This window comes from Terrapene carolina, unplaced genomic scaffold (genome assembly GCF_002925995.2).
Source record: "Terrapene carolina triunguis isolate 2854851 unplaced genomic scaffold, T_m_triunguis-2.0 Scaffold58, whole genome shotgun sequence".
In the NCBI taxonomy this organism is placed as follows: domain Eukaryota; kingdom Metazoa; phylum Chordata; order Testudines; family Emydidae; genus Terrapene; species Terrapene triunguis.
Window position 1 is genome coordinate 22,378,699 of NW_020664409.1, and position 16,816 is coordinate 22,395,514.

Genomic DNA, 16,816 nt, shown 5'->3' on the forward strand with positions numbered 1-16,816 from the left:
TAAGGTTATCCTACAGATACTCTTTTTCACAGCTATAACATCATCACCATACAAAAGAGCAGGGGTTCCTGGTGGATCTGTGTAGTCATGCTCCACCAGCCACCCATCCCCGCATCATCCTCCAGTCCTGCCATCAAAGCACTCATTTGTGCTGCTGAAGATGGCATCCAGTGGAGCACAGCTATGTGCCATCCAAGCTGCACCTCCCTTGCCTGGGCTCTGCACATCCAACACCCGCTTTGCCATCCAGGTGTAAAGCCGTGATTCTGCTGTTTACCTGCCCTTAAATGCCGATGGGGAGAAGAGGAAGTGCTATTTGGCCCAATGTGCAGATGTCCTGCAGGATGTCTCCCTACTAATGAGACTTGACCCATATGTAATAAAGATCAGTTTCTGCATTTATCTTGAGCTTGATGGGTGAAGTAACCACATTTCCATTTTCCATCATAGCAAATGACAAGCAACATTTCATCAGTCTTCAAGGGCTCCTTCATAACATGTTAGAACAATGGAAATCCTCTGAGCAATTCTGTTTTCTATTAGTTGGGCAGGTCTGAAGACACAAATGCTCTATTAATCTATTTTCAACTTAATAAAGCATTAACAAACATAGCCCTTTTTGAAACTGAAAACACCTAAAGCTGGAACCTCAGTCTAAACAAATGCCAATACCACTGAGTACAGGCACCTACCTATCTGTTTTCTGTAAAGATCAGGCCAATATATATATTTTTTATTTTTTTATCTTCATACTCTAGCAAAATGTTACCTTGAGAGAGAGAGAGAGAGAGAGTGTAGGAATCCAAATCTGAGTGTCTTCTTATTTTCTTATGTTCTCAAAATTCAAAGTGTGTGATGTTTTTGTTGTGTAATAGTAAAATAATTTTGCCAAGATTAAATTTCAGGTTCTGCAAGTGCAAAAAGCGCTTGGAGAATTGATCTGTTTTGCTTTGCCTCAAAGGAATTTTATGACGCACACAAAAAAGTTGACATACTTTCATCAATTTCTGTCTTTTTTTTTTTTTCAGAAACAGCTGTTCCAAGAAACATCAGTGGAATCCACATGAAATGTTTTGCTTTTTGGGCTCAGCCAAATCTACTGAAGACTTGCCTAGGAGGGTATGTACTTTATAGAAATAGCATCTCTGCCATTAACTTTTAGAAAAATTAAAGTGGGAAATTGTGAGATGCAAGGGAATTTGAGCCTTTTGTTCCAAGAACTCCGCAGGGGGAAAATATGTTTTTCTTCAAAGCAAAACTAATGCATCTCCTTGAGCATTTGCTCTTTTAATATATTTTTCAGTAAACATGAGGGGGAAAACTTCCAGTTGCTCCAGTGAAGGGCCCAGTTGTTGAGCCCTAGAGGGGCTGAAGAATACTCTTGAACCCCAATGGTGTCAATAGAAGTTTGAATGTACTCAGTGTGAATGGCCTCATATCATCTAGCTTACTATCCCCAATTGTAAGCCAAGAGCAGAAACCTTCCTTCCACTAGAAAAATTAAAATATTACCTCCTAATACCCCCCCCTCCACCCCACCCCCAAGAAACACAAAACAAAACACCAAGAAAAGTGTAAATCTTTGGGTTGAAATTATTCTCCATGTGAGCTAGATGGGATGGGATGAAATCAGTGGAACTAGCACAGGGTGATGTAGCATACTGCTAACTTCCCTCAGGTGCGGGGGAGCAGTTTTGGATCTGTCCTTGGTTCGTAGAAGCCTGGCTCATTGAGGCTGCTGAAATTATGTACTCTATCGGTGTATCTTCCAACAGCTGTGGCCATTCTCCTTCCTATCGCAGTGCCATACATTTTGTGGATTGTGCTGTCCCCCTGTGGGCTCCAGGAGTAAGGGATGTTGTGGCCCCACTCTTCCCCTGGGAGGCTTTATATCAATCACTCTGAATCTTGTCTGATGACTGGACACCCTACTGACATATTGGACACAGCTATTGGGCCTAGTTCTCTCCATTGACTTGAGTGGCATTACAGAAGCAGAGAATGTGACCCATGGAATGCTGAAACAGGAGTATGTGGAAAATCGTGGCTAATGATGGCAACTGCGGTTCAATACTGGCAACATGCAATATTCAAAAGTAAGATTAAATAAGACCTGTAGCCTGCTGTCTTGCTGTTTGTGCTGCAGGGCACCCTCCTGTGTAGAGAGATCCTTCTTCCTGCAGGCACAGTAATTCAACACATTGCTCTCTAATTTAAATAATGTCAAAAAGATTAAGTGCTACCAAAACCTATGGAGATAATTAATGCATAGTTGTTAGTGTGTCTGACTGTACTTACTTCTCTGTCATTTTAAACCAGTTTTAACAGTGCACAATTTGACTTTCATTTAAGCTTTTCTGTGTTTGAACTATTAATAGTTCTGCTCTGTTGATGGTGGAATGAGTAAACAAATGTAGGACTATCAAAGAAATACTAAGATGGGTTAACCAGTACAATCACAATAAGAATCCCTTTGCCTGTTGCTCAAATCGGTGTTTTCAGGTTAAGGATAGTTGGGTTAAGGATCCTTCACGTGCTCCCTAGACATCAGAGGTTCTTACAGAAATGAAGAGATGTTTCTCACACCTTCGTCTAGGAGCTCAAAATTCTGCAATCCATTCTGGAAAACCAGTTCCAGTTCACCTTTTATTAACAAAGGAGATAAGGCTTTAAGATAAGAGTTACTGGGTCTAGCTACACAAGAATGAGGGAATGGGCCATCCAGTCACTTTTAGATTATTACAGTTCATACTGATGTTTCCAGTAGTAGCCACAAAGGTGCTGTATGAGCCATGATTCCAGGAAGCCTGAGGCACATTGTGAAGAGGGCTACTTCCATATGTTCTGGTTTCCATGGGATTTGCATAGTCCCCAAGGTGTGGAGTCCTTTCCTTCTGTTTGAACCTTGGGGCCTCCAATCCTTTTCTTTAGCTGGGAGCAAACTCTGTAGTTTGATTTTGCTGAATTTTCTCATATCAGAAGTTCCCATCCCCATTCTCCCTCCTCCCCATAGGAAGGGAGGATTTAGCTCTCTGAAAAGTGCTTGGGTTCAGGAAGACAGAAGGCAAAATATTACAGAACATGTTTGTAATCACCCTAAAAGCATTAGGGGTTAGCAAAGTCAGCCAAAACTGAATCACCATTACAGTGAATCAGGAAAATACCCAAGGCATTTGACTGTATTTTAAATTTACATGTCATACAGTTTGAGGGTCCATCTAATCTGTATTCCTCCCTCTTTGCAGTAGCCAATACTTTATATAAATAAATCTTTCAGTACCTAGTTTGAATTTTGCACCTGGGCTACCTTTTTATTGTATTAGTAATAATAATAACAATAGTAAAACAGATTTTGGGACTAACACATTTTATTTTAAATAGATGTTTAACCCTTAAATGACTTCACTGAGAACTTCTTGCATTCAAGCTTGGTGATTTTGTTCCAGTTGTTGTGAAAACATATCTGCAGTTTCTGAACATTTTTAAGCAGACCCTCATTGTTTCATACTGGAAGTACTATATGTGCTTGTCTGCAGGTTTTTTTCATTTGCTTAGAAGTAACCTGTTAATGAAACAGCTTCTAGCCTTGATCATCCTCCAAGGTACTACACTATTGCTGCTGTATCTGGCCAATGAAAACTACTTCTGAACTCTGTGAGGCAAGAAACCACCATGGCAGTTTGAGACCTCACTTTGTCTTTTTACTAAATCTCCTGGATACAGAAATAGCTGTAGGTAGGTGATTTACATTGAATGTGGATGTTAAAATGAAGATGCTCTCTCTTTTTGATAAAAAGTTTTGGTAGCTTCTGCATCTGTTGCTAAGGTGACCAGATAGCAAGGGTGAAAAATCGGGATGGGGTGATAGGGTAATAGGCACCTATATAAGACAAAGCCCCAAATATCGGGACTGTCCCTATAAAATTGGGACTTCTGGTCACCCTAATTGTTGCATCTCTTTAATTGTCTGTTGCTTAACAGCTTTCACTTTCTCTGCAACTGTTGCTTATGTCTTTCCCTCCTTTCCAGTACTTTCCTCTGAAATATCTTTTTTCCTAATGCCCCAACTTCTGTATCTTGTTTATATTTGTGTAATTCTGACTTCAATGGATGTTCCTCTTCGTTTAAGTGAAGCAGAATTACCACTGTTTTCCTTGTAGATGGGCTTTTTGGTTTGGATGAATCAGGATTTCTAAGATTGTCTTTTGTGTATGTGCAAATGCTGAACTCAAATCTTACAAACAAGAGATTTTGATCTGGGAAAAGTGTTAGCAGATGTCACTCCTGCCACCCTGGTTTTATAGCTCATGAGAAAAGGCAGGCCAACAGCAATAGAAAAATACATCTTTAATGGTAATTACAAAATGGGCAGTCTGGAAGATCTTAGAATAAGTCAATACAATGGTAGAATTTTTCATTGCATTGCTTCACTGATTTTTCTAGTGACATTACTTTTTAGTTAGAAAGTATGACAAGGTTAACTATATCCTTCATACCAATGATGATGGACAGGCTGCCAGTTTTGTCATAGTGTTCCATTACCAGACTTTCTTTTGTCCACATTTTTCCTTTGGGGAAACATTTTTTCCCCTAACTTTTTTCTCTAAGGTTAACTCAGAGTGAAGTGACATTGTCTTAAAAATATGATTGGGGTAAAGAGAGCAAGGATGACTCCATAGCCCAGTGATTAGGGCACTCACCTAGTGGCAGTGGCGGGGGGTGGGGCGGGAAGGGGAGACAACCTGCTCCAATAAATATTTAATTATTTATACAAAGAGGACCAGCTTCAATGGGAGAGATCCAACCCATAATACCCTATAGCTAGGTGGTAAGGGTACTCACATGGGTGGGGTGAGACCTAAGCGCAAGTCCCTGATCTAGAGTGGGGATTCAAATCTGGGTCTCCCACACAGGAGCGGCGCTAGGGTTTTTGCCGCCCAAGGTGGCAGCGCTCCTCCTCAGAGCATTCGGCGGCAGAGGTCCTTCTGCTCCGCGTCTTCGGGGCGCTTCGGCGGCGGGTCCCGGAGCGAGTGAAGGACCCGCCGTGGAAGTGCCCCAAAGACGCGGAGCAGAAGGACCCCCGCCTCCGAATTGCTGCCGAGGACGGCAAAATGCTGCCCCCCAAATCCTGCTGCCCTAGGCTACCGCCTAGGGTCGCCTAGTGGAAGCGCCGGCCCTGCTCTCACATCACAGATGAGTTCCCTAACCACTAGGTTAGTGGGTACAAGTGAGGGTGGTACCACCACCATCCTCCTTTGGCTGTGTTTTGTGAATCTAGCCCTTCATTTCCTTTGCTTTCACTAAAAATATCCAAAGCACAATATTTTGTTTCAGGTCGAATTAAGTCTCAAGCAACCTGAATTTTTTTTTTTCCTGACTACTTTGATAGGCCAAAATGTCTGAAACATTTCAGTTTGATCGGAAGTGTGATTTGTTTGTTTTTCTGAGCTAATACAAACACAAAAACAATCGGTGAAGTAAAAATATAGCTATTTGCCCAACTCTAGTAGGGATGTCCCTGCCACACCTCTGCTCTGGGAATCATGATGAGGAAAATTGAATGGCAGAACAGTCCCTACATTGTCTCTACAAATTGCCCTTTGACCAGCAGATTCCTCAGATGTAGAAAGAAGAAATTTTGAAGCTCTTTGAAGGTGAAGCCAAATCAAGTTGGCTTAGGGTTTGCATGCCAGAGTGACACAAAGCTGCCATAGCAGGGCCAAAAATCTATCCCTGTACCTTAAAATTAAGTAATATTTTTGTGTGTGAATTATACTAAGAAAGGTACAGTGGTCTGTGAACTCTTATTGACTGTAACAATTAGGTTACCTATTGCCATAAGACAAAATTCTGCTGTCAGATGCACAAATTAATCTCTCATTAAAGTCAATGGGAGTTGAATAGGCAGATATGAAAACATTATGGCCCAGATTCATAAAGGTATTTAGGCACCAAACTCCCACTGAAACCATTGGGAGTTATGTAGCTAAATACCTTTTGGAAATTTAGGCCTCTATATTGTTGTTGTTTAGGAACAAAAGAACAATATATTGTATCAGATTCTGCCACTGGCTAGGTGTCTATTTATTGACTTCAACTGGAATTACATTCATGTAACTAAGGGCTGAATTTAGCCCATACTGTGTTAAATTAACTCCCTTGACATTTTATGCTAACCCCAATGTCTCTCCCTGTATTCACGCCCTGCTTTGATCGTGACACTTTCCCATAAAGGGAAAAACAAAATAAACCTATAATGCTCAGTCAAGTACTAAATTCAGAATCTCCTTTTGTAAGTTTATGAGCCATGCAGGAAGAGGAAGTAAATTGCCCCTAATTGTATCTTATTAAACTTCATGATTTAAACAGAGGACACTTTACAAACATGACTGTTTTCTATATCCCTTATCTATTTAAAAATGTTTTTTTCTTTCCTATAGAAATATGAATTTATTGCATTTATATGGCTGAATTTTTTTTTTTAAACTTGATTTTTGACCATGTGAAATGGTTTGGATCAAATTCGTCCAGTTGGAAAACCTTCTAAAAAATTCAGATTTTATTTCATAAAGTTTTGAACACAAAATACTACTGTCCCAAAAATAGAAACATAAAAGGGAAGTAAAGTTTCAGTCTTATATTTATGTTTTTGTATATGCTGTAATAAAACCCCTTTGCTTGGATATTAATAAAGTTCAGGCTTCATTTTCAACAAGCTCCTTTCTATATTGGCATTAGGGGATCAGAAAGCCACTGGGGCTTGTCCTGCTTTGATATTTCATAGAACAGTAATGCCTTTACTTGTACAAATAGGTCCATTGACTTCAATGGGACTGTTCAAAGGAGTAAAAATTGCTCACGTGATAGCATTTGCTGTTTCAGGCCTTATATATTTTTGGCCTAAGGCAGATCATAGGCGATATGTAGGGGAAGCCTGTGGGGTCAAGTGTTCCCCTCCCAGATTTCTGCTTGGCCTGCTAGGTGAGGAGGGAGACGGGCTTTGTCCTTCTCCCACCATGCCTGCCCACCAGCACGCTCAGCCCCTACCCCTAGCAGCCAAGCCCGGGTGGTGAGCGGAGAGGGTGGGACCAGCCACTTCTCATGCTGGCCGCTCCAGGTTGCTGCTCTGTGCAGCGTGGCAGCTGCCTGTGAGAGCCTGGCTGGGGAGGCAGCAGTGGTGGTGGGCCACTCCCACCCATGCCTTGCTGCTGGGGACAGGGGCGGAGTGAACCAGAGTCCCCACTCCCCCCGAGCACATTTCCAATTTGCTTGACCCCTGTCCACGGCAGCCAGGCCCAGGCAGGGAGTGGGTCGCTGCCACCATCTCTCCAGCCTGGCTCTCTCTCAGGCAGCCACTACACTGCACAGAGCAGTGACCCGGAGCAGCCCGCTTCATCCGGCATGAGAAGTGGCTCCCTCCCGCTCCCCGCTCAGGCCCGCCTGTCAAGGACAGGGGCCAAACATGCGGGAGGCGGAAGCGCAGCGGGAGAAGGACAGAGCCGCCCACTCTACATGTAACTCTGGTGGGAGAGGGAGAGCATGGTGGCTCCAGGCTGGGTGCAGGACAGGGGGCTCACTGAGGAGAGGAGACACATGGGGTGATCATGTGTCCTCCGCTTTAGATCATACCTCCCCCCTCCCCTTTATCGGGAGGCACTATGTTATGTGAGAGATCACTAGTGTTATGTTAGTGTTCTTATGTTATGTGAGAGATCACTAGTCATCTATGGGGCAGGTAGTTCATTTTGTCTTTCTAGTTGTTTGATAACATTGTTTGTTTGAATTTTAAAGAGAACAGTATAATGTGAAAGATAAAATCATTGATTCTTCTAATCTGCTGGTACTAAACTTGTTGACATTTTGAAAGAGCACAGAGCTTCATGCATATTTGATTGCTGCAGCTGAACAGTGGGATACACTCGGGATGTGTGAGATTTTATTTCACCTCCATGTTGGCAAATGATCCCTTTGTGCTAAACTGGTGGCTTAGAAAGAGGCCCGCTCCCTGAGTATATAAACAGGAAATAGCTTTGTGTAAGGGGATATGCAAAACATCATTTGCTTTTTATTGATATTTCTCTTTCTTTGGTATCTTTCACGAAAGTTCATTCCATTTGTTTCTTCGATTGATGGTTAAAATTAGTCTTACTGTTGTGATTAGCAATGCAACTCCATTAAAAGCCCATGATACTAACCTTCATTTTAATGAAACATTTATTTCTAAAGAAATAGGCAGCAAGCTGTTAAAAGTAGAGTCTGGAATTCATATTTTAGAATGACTGGAGTTAGGGGTCAAAAACAATATGCTGAATTGCCAATATTCAGCCATATTCACTACGTCTGGGTCTTACATATTTTTAAATATTAACTGATTCTTAGAGACAATCTTTGTAGACAGATTAATTATTCCCTTCATCTTGATTATCTTTAAATGTAAAGTTTTCTTACATTTTAAGGTCTTCAGAGCAAGGATCCTGTCTTCACATGTTTATACAGAGTCTAGCACAATAGGGTCCTGATCCTTTTAACACTTTTGTAATACAATCATTAAACAAAAATGAGGTGTGAATCACGTGTGGATGGCAAAGCTCTGCCCAACTTGTAAGAATATCAAACTTATCCACAAAGAGGTCTCCAACAATCCTTGTTGAAGATTCAGTACTCAGAAGAATTGAAAGAACATTTTGTGAGGGACAGGTGGACAACAGCATGTGTACTGCCTTCCCAGAGCCAAGACATGAGATGTCACTGTAAAACTGGAAGGGCTTCTGAAGTCAATGGGCAAGGATCCATTGTTGTTGTTTCATATTGGCACTAATGATGTTGCATCATGGGATATATCTGGAAGATAATAGATGACTTCAGGGAATTTAGAAGTGTGCTGAAGAAAAATGTGCAGGCAATCTTCTCTGAGATCATTCCTGTCTCACAAGTGAAGGAAGACAGAAGATTCTGAAAGTGAGCTGCTGGCTGAGTAAGTGGTGTAGGTTGCGGGATTTTGGTTTTGTGGAACATTGGTCTATCTTCTTTGGGGAGAACTATATAGTTTGGATTGCCTCAACCTCTGCAGAAGATGGACCAGTCTTCTCAGGGACAGGCTGGCTGGAGAAGTCAGGAGGGGGTTAAATGGATAGAGAAAGGGGAAGGTTAAAAAAGAGGGAAGATATGAGTACTCAGCACAAAATACAGATGTTGAGAACAAAATTAATCAAGAAACCAAAGGACATGAAGAAAATAAATTCTTGAATTGTGTATATACCAGTCCTAGGAACCCGGGTAACAAACAAACAAAATTCAATTAGACTGGTATTACTGAAACCTGGTGGGATGAAACACATGAATCAAATATTAAAATCAATTATTATAACTAGGGCTGTTAAGCGATTAAAAATTAAGTGCGATTAATTGTGCAATTAAAAAAATTAAGTGCTCTGTTTAACAATAATTGAATACTATTTATTTAAATATTTTTGAATGTTTTCTACATTTTCAAATACATTGATTTCAATTACAACACAGAATACAAAGTGCACAGTGTTCACCAGGGCTGGCCTTACCATGAGGCGAACTGAGGCGGCCGCCTCAGGTGCCAGACTGTGGGGGGGACGCCACTAGGACCCAGAGTGTAGAAAATTGTCTGCTGCTGGTACATATGTATTCTCTCTGCTCTAGATGCACAGAGATGGTGGAATACTGTGCTGGAGGAAGGAGGGCACAAGAGACAAAACAGGCAGGCAGGAGAAAAGGTGAGAGGGAATAACAGAAAGCAGCAGGACCTGCAGGGAGAGAGAGGAGGAGGAGCCTCTTAGGTACCTCTCTAGCACCCCCAGGAGCCTGGACTGATTAACACCACCTTCTCAGGGAGCTTCCTGTTTCCTGCTGCTTCCCTAAACCCACTTGAGGAGAACAGTCAACCGAAGTAGTAGGAGCCAGTTAGGCCCTTAAGATGCTGATATCTTCCCTCACTCTCGCCCTGCTACCAGCCTGCTTATTTGTCCCCTTCAATTGAGTGTTGAGAGCCATTATAGCTGGCACATGAATGAAAGAAGAAAACGCACCTCTGGGGCAGCATTCAGAAAAAGAAAGCAAGCAAAGGAAGCTTTTCTATTTAAGTAGGAAGGAGCTCTGCTGATATACATAGACACAAATGTTGATGGTGAGCCTTCTGGCCCCAGTGAAGATGTGAGTGGTGAGGAGATGCCTGATCTTCCAATTAGTCAGAGTGCAGGTGACCTGGCAGCTACTGCAGCATCCATATCTCCATATCAAATGGATGTAACCATGCATATTCCTGAAGAAAAGTGTAGATGAGAGAAGAGTGTGGTGGAGGTGCAAGAAACAGCTGCTGCTGAGTTTAGTTCCTTAAGAGTAGATGATCCAGGACTATGACAGGAACTGTTCATGGGAGAACAGTGGCAGAGGGAAATGGAATCACCAGAAACATGCATACCTTCAAATTTCTGTGTGGCTTAGTATTGTGGCATGACAGACTGTTTGAAATAAATGTTGTAAACAAGAGACTCCAAGGTGTTGACCTTGATATATCTGGAGCAATGGAACAACTGGACAAAGCAAAGTCATACCTACAGTCTTACCGGTTAGATGAGAGATTTCAAAACATTCTGAAGAGTGCACAGAAGTTGGCAGAAGAACTTCACGCTGAAGTTATTTTCCCACCCATTCAAGAATACAAGAGTCACCGAAGAAGACATTTTGATTACGAGGCATGGGATAATACCATAAGAGACCCCAAAGAACAATTCAAAGTTGAATTCTTTAACCAGGTGCTAGATTGTGCAATACAGTCAGTTGAAGAATGTTTCATGAAGCTCAAGGAACACAGCAGTATATTTGGGATTTTGTATGATATTCCAAAACTCCACTATACCTGAAGAAGACCTACACCAGCAGGGCACTAAAGACAGTGTGGACACATGATGACATGCGCGATATTGATGCGAGTGATTTAGGTGATGAACTGAAAGCCCTTTCAAGATACATTTCAGCAGGATCAACTCCAAAGGCTGTTCTGAAATATATGTGCACAAATAAGATGACCACCCTCTTTCCAAATGCTTTTGTTGCTCTGCGCATATTTCTAACACTTCCTGTAACAGTTGCCAGTGGAGAAGTTAATAAAAACACATCTATGCTCTACAATGATACAGGAGAGGCTGGTCGGCCTTGCAGCCATCTCAATAGAGCATGAGCTGGCCCAGACTGTGGACCTTCAGGAAGCTGTTCAAATCTTTGCAACCAAGAAGGCACGGAAAGCACCACTTTGATTATTCAAACAGATAAAAATGCCAGTGTTTACTATGCAGACAAGAAAAGTTAACTTTCCCAAACGCCTGACCAGCAAATGTAAGTGTTACTTAGTTCTCCTTTATTGGGGTAGGTAGCAGAGCAGTACCATGAGAGGAGTAGAACAGGAAGAAGGCAGAATTGAGATCTTTCAAAGTTTTGGCCCAAGCGAGGGGGCATGGGGGCGTAATTTGAGCTCCCGACCTCAGGTGCCGAAATGTTGTGGCCCGGCCCTGGTGTTCACTTTATATTTTTTTTATTACAAATATTTGCACTGTAAAAAAAAAAAAAAAAAAGAAAGTATTTTTCAATGTATCTAATACAAATACTATAGTGCAATCTTTTTATCATGAAAGTTGAACTTACAAATGTAGAATTATGTACAAAAACATAAAAAACATAAAAAATAAAACAATGTAAAACTTTAGAGCTTACAGGTCCACTCAGTCCTACTACTTCTTCAGCCAATTGCTCAGACAAATAAGTTTGTTTACATTTGCAGGAGATACTGCTGCCCGCTTCTTATTTACAGTGTCACCTTAAAGTGAGAACAGGCATTCACATGGCACTGTTGTAGCCAGCGTTGCAAGATATTTACGTGCCAGATGCGCTAAAAATTCATATGTCCCTTCATGTTTCAACCACCATTCCAGAGGACATGTGTCCATGCTGGTGATGGGTTCTGCTCGATAACGATCCAGAGCAGTGTGGACCAATGCATGTTCATTTTCATCATCTGAGTCAGATGCCATCAGCGGAAGGTTCCTTTTCTCTTTTGCTGGTTCAGGTTCTGTAGCTTCCGCATCAGAGTGTTGCTCTTTTAAGACTTCTGAAATCATGCTCCACAACTTGTCCCTCTCAGATTTTGGAAGGCACTTCAGATTCTTAAATCTTGGGTTGAGAGCTGTAGCTATCTTTAGAAATCTCACATTGATACCTTCTTTGCATTTTGTCAAATCTGCAGTGAAAATGTTCTTAAATAGAACAACATGTGTTGGGTCGTTATCTGAGACTGCCATAACATGAAATATATGGCAAAATGCAGGTAAAACAGAGCAGGAGACATACAATTCTCCCCTGAGGAGTTCAGTCACAAATTTAATTAACGCATTTTTTTTTAAACGAGCATCATCAGCATGGAAGCATGTCCTCTGGAACGATGGCCGAAGCATGAAGACACATATGAATCTTTAGCGCATCTGGCAAGTAAATATATTGTGACACCAGTTACAACAGTGCCATGCAAACACCCATTCTCATTTTCAGTTGACATTGTAAATAAGAAGCAGGCAGCATTATCTCCCATAAATGTAAACAAACTTGTTTGTCTTAGCAATTGGCTGAACAATAAGTAGGACTGAGTGGACTTGTAGGTTCTAAAGTTTTACATTGTTTTGGAGTGCAGTTATGTAACAAAAATCTACATTTGTAAGTTACACTTTCACGATAGAGACTGCACGACAGTACTTGTATGAAGTGAATTGAAAAATACAATTTCTTTTGTTTATCATTTTTACAGTGCAAATATTTGTAATAAAAAATATAAAGTGAGCAATATAGACTTTGTATTCTGTGTTGTAAATTGAAATCAAATATTTGAAAATGTAGAAAAACATCCAAAATATTTAATAGATTTCAATTGGTATTCTATTGTTTAACAGTGCCATTAAAACTGCGAATAATTGAAATTAATCGTGATTTAAAAAATTAATTGTTTTAGTTAATTGTGTGAGTTAACTGCGATTAATTGACAGCCCTAGTTATAACTATTTAGGAAGGATCGAGTGGACAAAAAGAGAGGGGGATTAGCATGTTATGTCAAAAATGACATTACCTGTTTTCAAGTCACTTATAACTTGGAAGAAAATGATTTTGAATGCTTATGGATCAATGTTCTAACAGATAACGCCAATAATGAGGTATTAGTTGGTGTTTGCTACAGACCACAAAATCACACTAGGGAACAGGATATGCACCTTATGTATCTATCCTCCTTATGCATCTATCAATCATATGTAGGGGGAAAAAAGCTGTGTGATAATGGGGGACTTCAATCAGAGTGACATATGCCAGTACTAATATTCTTTGTATTTCTAAACCTTATAGTTGACAATTTCCTAATGCAAAAAGAGTTCCAGCCACTACGGGAGGTATTCTGTATTAGCATCATGACAGATAAAGAGGAATTGATCACATAACTGAAAATTGGTAGTTTAGGTACCAGTGATCATGTCTTCATTGCATTTATAATGAGAACACACAATAAAGTCCAGACTAGTTATTTTAGATAGATAGATAGATAGATAGATTAGATACTTTATGCTTTAATAGATCCGATTTCACAAAGCTGAAAACAATTACAAGGCAAATCATCTGGGAGGAAGAATATAATTAGAAAAACGTGAATGATAATTGGGATTCATTTAAGAACACCTTAATAGATGCCCCAAAAGCCACAATCCCACAACTGAGGAAGAAGGTCATACTGGTTAAAACCTGATTCAGAGGGGAAGTGAAGCCAGCTCTAAAAATGATATATGTAAAACAAATGGAAGAAAGGGGAAGTTAAAAGCAGTGAATATAAATCAGAAGTTAGAAATAGTGGAAAATGTATAAGGGAAGTAAAGGGACACAAGGAAAAAAATCTATGAACAGCAGAGTTAAGGACAATAAAAAGGAAATTTTAAATATAACATATTAGGAACAAAAAGAATCCTGACAACAGAAATAGTCTAGTACTAGAAAGAAATGATAAAATAATCAATAATAAAGCAGAAAAGACAGAAATGTTCAATATGTATTTCTGTTCTGTATGTGGGGTGAAAAAACAGATTATATAGTCTCATCATACTGTGATGATAACACTCTTTCCATTCCACTAGTATCTCAGAAGGATGTTAAACAGAACTACTAAATGTAGACATTTTAAAAAAAAAAATCAGTAGGCCCAGATAACTTGCATCCAAGAGTTCTTAAAAGAGCTGGCTGAGGAGCTTACTGTACTGTTACTGTTGACTTTCAATAAATTTTGGAGCACTGGGGAAGTTCCAGAAGACTGAAGAAAGGTAATGTTGTAACAATTTTTAAAAAGGGTAAATGGGATGACCTGGTTAATGACAGGCCTATGAGCCTGACGTCGATTCTGGTCAACATAATGGAATGTCTGGTACGGGACTAAATTAATAAAGAATTAAGGTGGGGGAGGAGGGGATTAATATGATTAATACAAATTAATGTAGGTTTATGGAAAGAAGTTCCTATCAAACTAACTTATCTTTTTTTTTTTTTAATGAGATTACAAGTTTGGTTGATAAAGGTAATAATGTTGACATAATATACTTAGACTTCTGTAAGTATTTGATTTGGTACCGCACAACATTTTGATTAAAAAACTAGAAAGATACAACATGTCGCGCATTAAATGGATTAAAGGATGGCTGATAGGACACAACATGCAATTATAAATAGGGAATCATCATAAATTGGGTGTTTTTCTAGTGAGTTCTTCAGGGTCCGGCTCTTAGCCATACACTCTTTAACATTTTTATCAGTGACCTAAATCACTGATAAAGTTTGCTCATGATACCAAAATTAAAGGAGTGATAAATAATGATAAAGAGCAACCTGGAACACTTGGTAAGTGGGTACAGGAAAACAATATGTGTTTTATTACAGCTAAATGTAAATGTATACATCTAGGAACAAAGAATGTAGGCCAAGTTGTGCAATGTTTTGCAGAAATGAGAGAGACTCTTTATCCTAATACAATGAAGCCTTAAGGAAGTGCACCCAAAAGTGGAAGGAAACCCAAGCTTCATCTGTCCATATGTGCTTCCTGGAAGAATGAATGTGTCAAAGGTATGGGCCCCAGCCCTTATCTTGTCATACTCCCTGTTAGTTGCTGCCAGGTATACCATGGCTGAGGCAAGCACAAAAGGTACTCCAGATATTAAGGGCAATAATAACTGAACAGCTAAAACACATGTAGACAGGTGCTTGCCTCAGCCATGGTACGCATGGAAGTAACATGGTGCACACTCACTGCTGCGGTGCCTCCTGCTGGTCAGTCCGGGAATTTGTTCAGTCCAGCCGCGGAGGGCCTTCTGCTGGCTGGTATCTCCCTACCGGCACCTGCTTCTTCATCAATCTCCACCACTGTACTTCAGGCACTTCCAGCCCGCAGTGCCCCTTCTCCTGGGTACTGCCTCACAGCAGCACCCCCACACTCTGGGTCTCCCCTCCCAGGGGAACCCCTTCCCCCTATGCCTATCTTGCCTCAGTGGCTAATGCCAGTCATCATCTAGCCCCCTTTCTCTGGGGCAAACTGCAGTCTGTAATGGCCACTCATCATTGGCAAGGGGGTTGGACCTGCTGCCCTTCTAGCCCCAACTGTCTCCCTGCAGCCCCAGTACCTCCTTAGGCTGCCAGGCCTCAGCCTTGGAGGTAGCCAGGCCTGAGCTCCCCAGCTCAGCCTGCCCCTTCCCTAGCACTGCTCTGTCAAAGGTACCCTGTCTCTCCCAGGGCTGGAGTGAGACTCTCCCGGCTCCTTACTCACAGCCCTCTTATCAGGGCCAGCTGTGCCCTGATTGAGCTGGCGACACCTGTGGCCAGCTACTCAGCTGCTCTCACTCCTTTTATCCCAGGAATGGGGTAACTGCCCCGCTACAGGAAGCCATGAGACACCCGTCACGACAATGTAGACTTGTCATGCCTGTCTAAGCACTGACAGGAATAGAACCCAGGATTTCTGATCTCCAACATTCTACCTTTTTCTAGCAAAGCTTTATATATCCATTGGCAAGAGTGTGTGTCGAGTATCCCTCTATTATATGTCTACACAGGGATAAAAACTGTGTGGTATAGCTGCAGCTGGCCTGGGTCAGCTGACTTGGACTCATGGGGCTAAAAATTGCTGTGTAGACATCTGGGCTGTAGGACCCTTCACCTTCACAGGGTCCCAGAGCTCGGACTCTAGCCTGAGCCTGAACATCTACACAGTAATTTTTCAGACCCATAACCTGAGCCCCGTGAGCCCGAGTCAGCTGACCCAGGCCAGCTGTGGGCTTTTTATCCCCATGCAGACATGCCCTAGTGGCTGTTCCACATAGAGGGTAACAATAACTTCTCTAGTTAGTCTGGAAGGTCTGTAAGAAGGATTTGAAGGTTCAGGATTCAAACAATGCTGATGACTTATATAGGGAGGACTTACCATTCTCCATGATGTTTTTTTTTTCCTCCTTCTTTTAAAAATCTGCTTTGCTTACTTTACAAAATGAGAAAATAACTTTTTAACGAGGGTTTATAGTTAAGAATGATTGCAATCTGTTGTTGATTACAGCACAACATGCCCCCAAACTCTATATTCGTTGTCTCGGTCATTTGTGACTCATTTTGATAGCTTATCTCTCACACTGGCAGGTTTAAAGGTTGAGAGGTGTGGTTGCATCCCAGTCCAGCCCTGCCTCAGTGCATGGGTTTTCAGAATAAAAGTGCCTCATAGAATCATGAAGAA